The sequence below is a fragment of the Malus sylvestris genome, chromosome 15, assembly GCF_916048215.2.
Source record: "Malus sylvestris chromosome 15, drMalSylv7.2, whole genome shotgun sequence".
Classification (NCBI taxonomy): domain Eukaryota; kingdom Viridiplantae; phylum Streptophyta; class Magnoliopsida; order Rosales; family Rosaceae; genus Malus; species Malus sylvestris.
The window spans coordinates 35943183-35948855 of NC_062274.1; the positions used below are offsets into that span (position 1 = coordinate 35943183).

The 5673-nt window shown below is 38.1% G+C and overlaps 1 long non-coding RNA gene across 3 annotated transcripts; it reads right to left on the reverse strand.

The window, feature by feature from the left end:
- Nucleotides 1-370: 370 nt before the first annotated feature.
- On the reverse strand, nt 371-4585 carry LOC126605382 (uncharacterized). 3 transcript variants are annotated; one of them, XR_007616934.1, is made up of 7 exons: nt 3212-4585; nt 2977-3132; nt 2657-2884; nt 1732-2480; nt 1555-1641; nt 1356-1450; nt 371-1213 (listed from the first exon to the last, which is right to left on the reverse strand). It is a non-coding gene; the product is annotated as an uncharacterized LOC126605382 (long non-coding RNA). The 3 variants fall into 3 exon arrangements; XR_007616932.1 differs by having other exon boundaries at nt 2977-4585; XR_007616933.1 differs by having other exon boundaries at nt 1732-2485; nt 2977-4585.
- Nucleotides 4586-5673: the final 1088 nt, after the last annotated feature.

A 5673-nucleotide genomic window follows, 5' to 3' on the forward strand; every position in this document is an offset into this window, starting at 1 on the left:
CATTCCGTGTGTGGTTTGTCATAAAAAATGACATTAATGTTTAATTAGTTCAATGTTATTTACGTACTTTAATGGAATTCCATTGCTTTGTTTCATAAAATACAATAACTGGTAGTGGACATTTCATGGTCAAGCCATGCATATCACATTTACATGTTATGCACAGGACATGAACAAGACATGCACGCAGGTTGCTGCATCGTGAATCCTAAGAACTACTAATACCAACACAAGGCCCTTAATTGCTAAGTAATAAAATAAAGATTACATACTAAATACTGAAACCATGCAATGGCAAAGTGTACTAAAATTACAATAACATACTAAGTACTACCAATGCCAACACAAGGCCCTTAATACCTAAGTAATAAAATAAAGATTACATACTGAATACTGAAACCATGCAATGGCAAAGTGTACTAAAATTACAATTACATACTAAGTACTAAAATTACGATTTCAATGGTAACCCAATTGTTTGGTTATAACAAGAAAACTACTTAAATAAATGGTGTCCACATAATCCTTCACACAAATGCATGATCTCTAATGAACTCGATGGCAAGCTTGAGTATGAAAAAGCCCATGTTCCGAGGATGGACGTCATCAATGTCCAAGCCCGTGGATAAGTAGTCGGCAAATTTTAGTAAGAAAACTCTACAGTCCACCCCACCACAAAGAACAAGTCCAGGTTACAACGCACTGGATATTTAACACATTTACAATTAAGTTAGAGATAAGTAGGAAAAGAACGTACCTGTTGTTCTGCTTGCCGTAGTTGATCCTCGGCTGAATGTCAAACGGTTTATTCATCATTTTCTAGGTTAGGTTCAAATCATTTGGCACACCCTGGAATCCCGTCACCTTTAGAAGTTCGGGTATTACGAAAGACATATAAGTAAGTTGTTTCTTCATTTTTGTCCACCCTAACCTTGAGAAATGTGAATCATAAACCGTGATGGTACAACGTACAAGATAGACATCAGCCAACATCCATTAGTTGCCATTCACATAACATGGGATGACTACTTCATCGGCATCATTCCATGCACGCGTGTGTGGCGTCACATTTGCATCAGCAGAGACGACCTTGATCAAGTGCCTCGAAGGTGTAAAATTGCAACTTCTTTTGCCTTTGCCTTTCCCTTTCCCTTAGCATTTATTGCAGCAAGGTTCTCAAATTCTGCATATTCTTGTTTCATTTTTTCCTAGACTAATGCGTTGCAACACAACTTAAGATTTTCTCACATAAAACAAAACTGAGGACATGTATGGCTATTTGTAAATGACAACGAATTCATATTAGGAACATAAGTGAATGGAAAAGAGGGTATCAATAATAACATAACATTTACCTAGAAACAAAAGTCAGTAGTTTCCACCAATCCCTAAAATCTCTAAGACGCTCCATCGATCACTTCCTCAAAAAGTAAAGGTCGACGTTGATGTGCTGAATCGAAGGTGAAATGCATTGTAAAAGGCAAAATTATACTCTTGTACTCAGTTATTATGTGGTAAACAGAAATTAGTTACAAATGAAGAACAAATACTTACATTGATGTTCAGAGTACCCTCGAAATTGAGGAGTACGGTAAAAAATCTCGACCCACAGTAGCCAATGTGTATAAGTCGACTTTATAGCTGGTACACAAAAAAATCACAGGTTGTTAGGGATATATGGATACTCGTTCAATATTCAATTGTTTGAATGACCACCAAAAGTGAACTTACCTCAGCAAGCACGCCCAACGCATCACGACGTCAACAAAAACCACTACATCAGGGTCCGGGATGATCCACATGGGATCCGGGGCAACAAAAAAATCCTCGACGACTCAACTATCACCAACTTTCCTTCTTTTGTAAGATTGGAGAGGGTTGACATGGTGCACGAGCTACATTCATTTACGCTTCTGCTACATTTTCTTACCGAGAAGGGGCATAGAACTAAATGGACCAGCAGCTTCGCTCACGTCGACAACTTCATCAATGTGGCTACTATGCTCGCTGACCTCCGTGTCTTCGTCTTCCTCTCTAAGATAGACAACTTGCCCTTCTCCCAAGTCACCATCTAATCTAAATTCCAATATATGCAAGAGTGATTGGGCACCATCATTTATGTTGCTAACCTTAATTATATCTGGTAAGATGACATCAAAATTAGGAAAATTCACATCGGGGGGCTGTCGATTCAATTATGTCTTTTCCAGAAGCTAACTTATGTTCGCTGGCAAAGGTATCAGGTTGAGGGAACGGTGAGGTAAGATCTTGAAAACCCATGTCATGGTCTTATGGAGGTGGAGGGGATTTTTCAAACTTTGCATCCTCGGGGACTTTTTCTGCGGCCCGCGCTAATCCTGCTAGCTTATCAAGGCTCGGGGCCTTCTCAAACGATTGAGCGTTTGCGTCACTTCGCAGACGCGCAACCTCAGCAGCCAAGGCCATGTGGGCACGCCACTCGGCCTCTAAATCCTCTAAAACTGTCCTAAATCAGACATCCACCATCAGTGAAAAATCTTCAAACTCTCACTTAGGAACAAACTCATAATCATGCGTATAAAAAACAGTGATTTCGTAACTCCACCGAAACCGATATCTGTTCAAAACAGTATAAACATCTAAATTGAAACTACAATTTACGGATTTATGTACTCACCGCTAAACAAGACGAGGATGGCAACACTCCCTTGCCTTGGTGCCTCGTCTTCGCCTTCCCTTTAGGTTTAGATGAAGGAGTGGCCTCGAAGTCATGATCAACATCTGCAAAATCTTTACTTTCGTCCTCCGGTGTTGCATTCCTACAAGGTTGAACATCATCAAACATGATGTTCCAGTAAGCTGCCTATTTTTCTTCCTCAATGGGAGTAATCGGTTAGACAAAAAACTGCATTCGACAAAATCGGTGTTGCATAAGTATGTACAATCAATTGTTAATAAAAATTTAGTAAGTTGTTTTAAATTGGAACAAACACGTACCGATTGTTGAGCAAAAAGACCCCTCTTCAACTTCACATGGGACGGATTTAAGTTGGTGTCCCAACAGCAATTCGAGGACAATAACTTAGGGTTCTCCATCCGCACCCTCGTATAGTTTTTGGTCTTCAAGTACAGCAAAGTTTCAAACAACTAGTTCTACAAAATTTAAAGTGATAATGTAAATAACTTGCAGCGACAACGAATGCAAAAGTACGTTAAACTTATAAAAACATACGTAAACCCCCATAAGTTATAGGTGTCTCGGATCGCAGCCCCCAATTTGTCTACATTTTTCCTTTTACAAACTTGTGGCAGGCCAAAGCAGTCACGGTTATGCTTGGCATTGACAACTAGATTGATGCAAATCTCCTGGAATACGCCTCCCATTTTTCTTGATTATCTACCAATGTAAACAAGTGGTAGTTAATGGATGAGTCCTTCTCCTTGCCCAAAACAACAAAGTGGACGAAGTACAGTAAACCCAGCTTGTAGAGATCGTCTTGGTTTTGGCACAAGTTAAATTGATCCTCCAATTGTTTCAGGGTTATCTTCTTCTTCCCCCTGAAATAGATCTCTCTAATACGACATTTATCTTCATTGTCTTTAAGAAGGAGGAAATTCTCCTAAACTGAGTCTGCTCACCAAACAGAATGCACGGCTCCCAAAAGTCACAACATGTTCCCCAAAAAGGAAGGAGATGGAATCATCACTCACTCTATCCTTAATAGCCCTAAGGATAACGTAGTGGTTGAACTACCCAAACCAGTGCGATCCACATCAACCAAATGACCGAAACAAGAATCCTCGAATTTCTTCAGGAGATCCTTTGAAAAACATCTTCTAATATTACCCAGACACCCCGAGTTGTATGACAGACAAGAGATGGTAGCAGGAAACACCTCATCCGGTGGACACACAAATTCTGACGGAGACAAAGATTTGACTTTCGACGTGCAAGATTTTCAACATAAGCAAATCAAATTAATAAGATAAACATGAACACTTGATATGCACAGTATATGCATATTGTCTGCCCCAATTGAATCAGTTCATCAACCAAATATGCCCAACATCTAAACATGCACAGAAGATGCAAATACCAGGCACAAAATATGCACATACTATGCACATAATATCTGCCAATTCATGAACAAAATTCAATCAATTATTTCCAATTATATCAAAAGGATAAGCACAGAATATACATACAGTATGCACAAATTTAACCAATTCATGAACCAAATTCAAGCGTGTCCAACATAGAGACATGCACATATTATGCACACAATATACACAAATGATGAACAAATTTGAATTAATTAATTTCCAGCAACATCTAAACCACATACACAACACAAATTAATATCGAATAACATAATAGTACAAAACACTAAACCACACCCAAAACCTAAAATTCCAAAATTTACAAAACCTAGGTCGAAATTATGAAATTCATTTCAAACCGTACCTCTTTTTCGATTTTTCCATTGAAATTTTTTTAAAGGATGGATAACACACTCGCCTAGGCCGAGAAATATATAGAACGGATTCCAAAGTTAGCGTCAGTCAGAAACTAGGGTGGAAAAGGGTCGAGCCGTTTGGGGTTAGAGTTCTTAAAGCTAAGGGTTGGGCGCTAGAGATTTTCGAATAAGGAGGTGCAAATGCTGATTGAGTTTGACAAATTAACTCATTTACCTACAAGGGCAATTAGGTCATTTCAAGGTGTAAGAAAAATCTTATTTCTGTCCTATTGTTGTGCATGGCTTGTGTATGCTTTGTGCATATTCAAAAATTCCTATTTCAATCCTAAGATTAAGAAAATGGGTCATTCCTGTAAATTTCCCTAAAAAAAATATCATGATATATGTTTTGTACTTAGTTCCACAAGAAATAAGAAACCCCATCAAACTATCATTTTTAGTTTTCTTTTTAATGGAGTAGGATTCTCTCCCCTCCAAATTTCTCTCCCCTTGGGTCCCCTCTTATTTGAACGATCACGATTAAGCAATGTCAACATCTTTGTTGACTTCTTTCTAGAGAGAGAAAAACAAAGAGGAAAAGTGAGAGAGGAGGGAACTAGAAAGGAGGGGATTAGGAGGGCAAAGAATCCTACTCCTTTTTAGTACAACGATATATTTACACTAAGTGGGTAGGAATAAATTGGTTGCAAACTCGCCATTCCCGAGATTCGACGCAAAGACATCTCACTTATAAGTGAAGACCGTTGTACTAAGTCTCTATTTCTTTTTGGAATAAATTGATTGCAAGCTTACCATTTCCGAAATTCGACGCTAAGCCATATCACTTACAAGTGAAGACCATTGTACTAAGTCTCTATTTCTTTGTTTCTTTGTTTTGTTAATTGAGTTAGTTGGACTTGGGTTTGAATGACCAAGCCGACCTCAAGCCTACCTTGAGCTATCTCGTAAAAAATTTCAAGTTGTTCACGAGCTTTACAAGCCAAACATACTAATGTTCAAGCTTTATAATAAGTTTACGGTCTAAAACGAGTTTAACTTATTTTTGTAAAAAATAAAAAAAAAATCATAAACTTAATTTAACTGATAGCCAAATTGCCAGTTTACTCCAAATATTCTAATCATGCATTCAATATCCCCTACACTTTTAAATTTGGATCAAATTATTAGCGGGAAAAAGGAGAAACAATTGCAAGCACCATTTTTGACATGCTCTAAA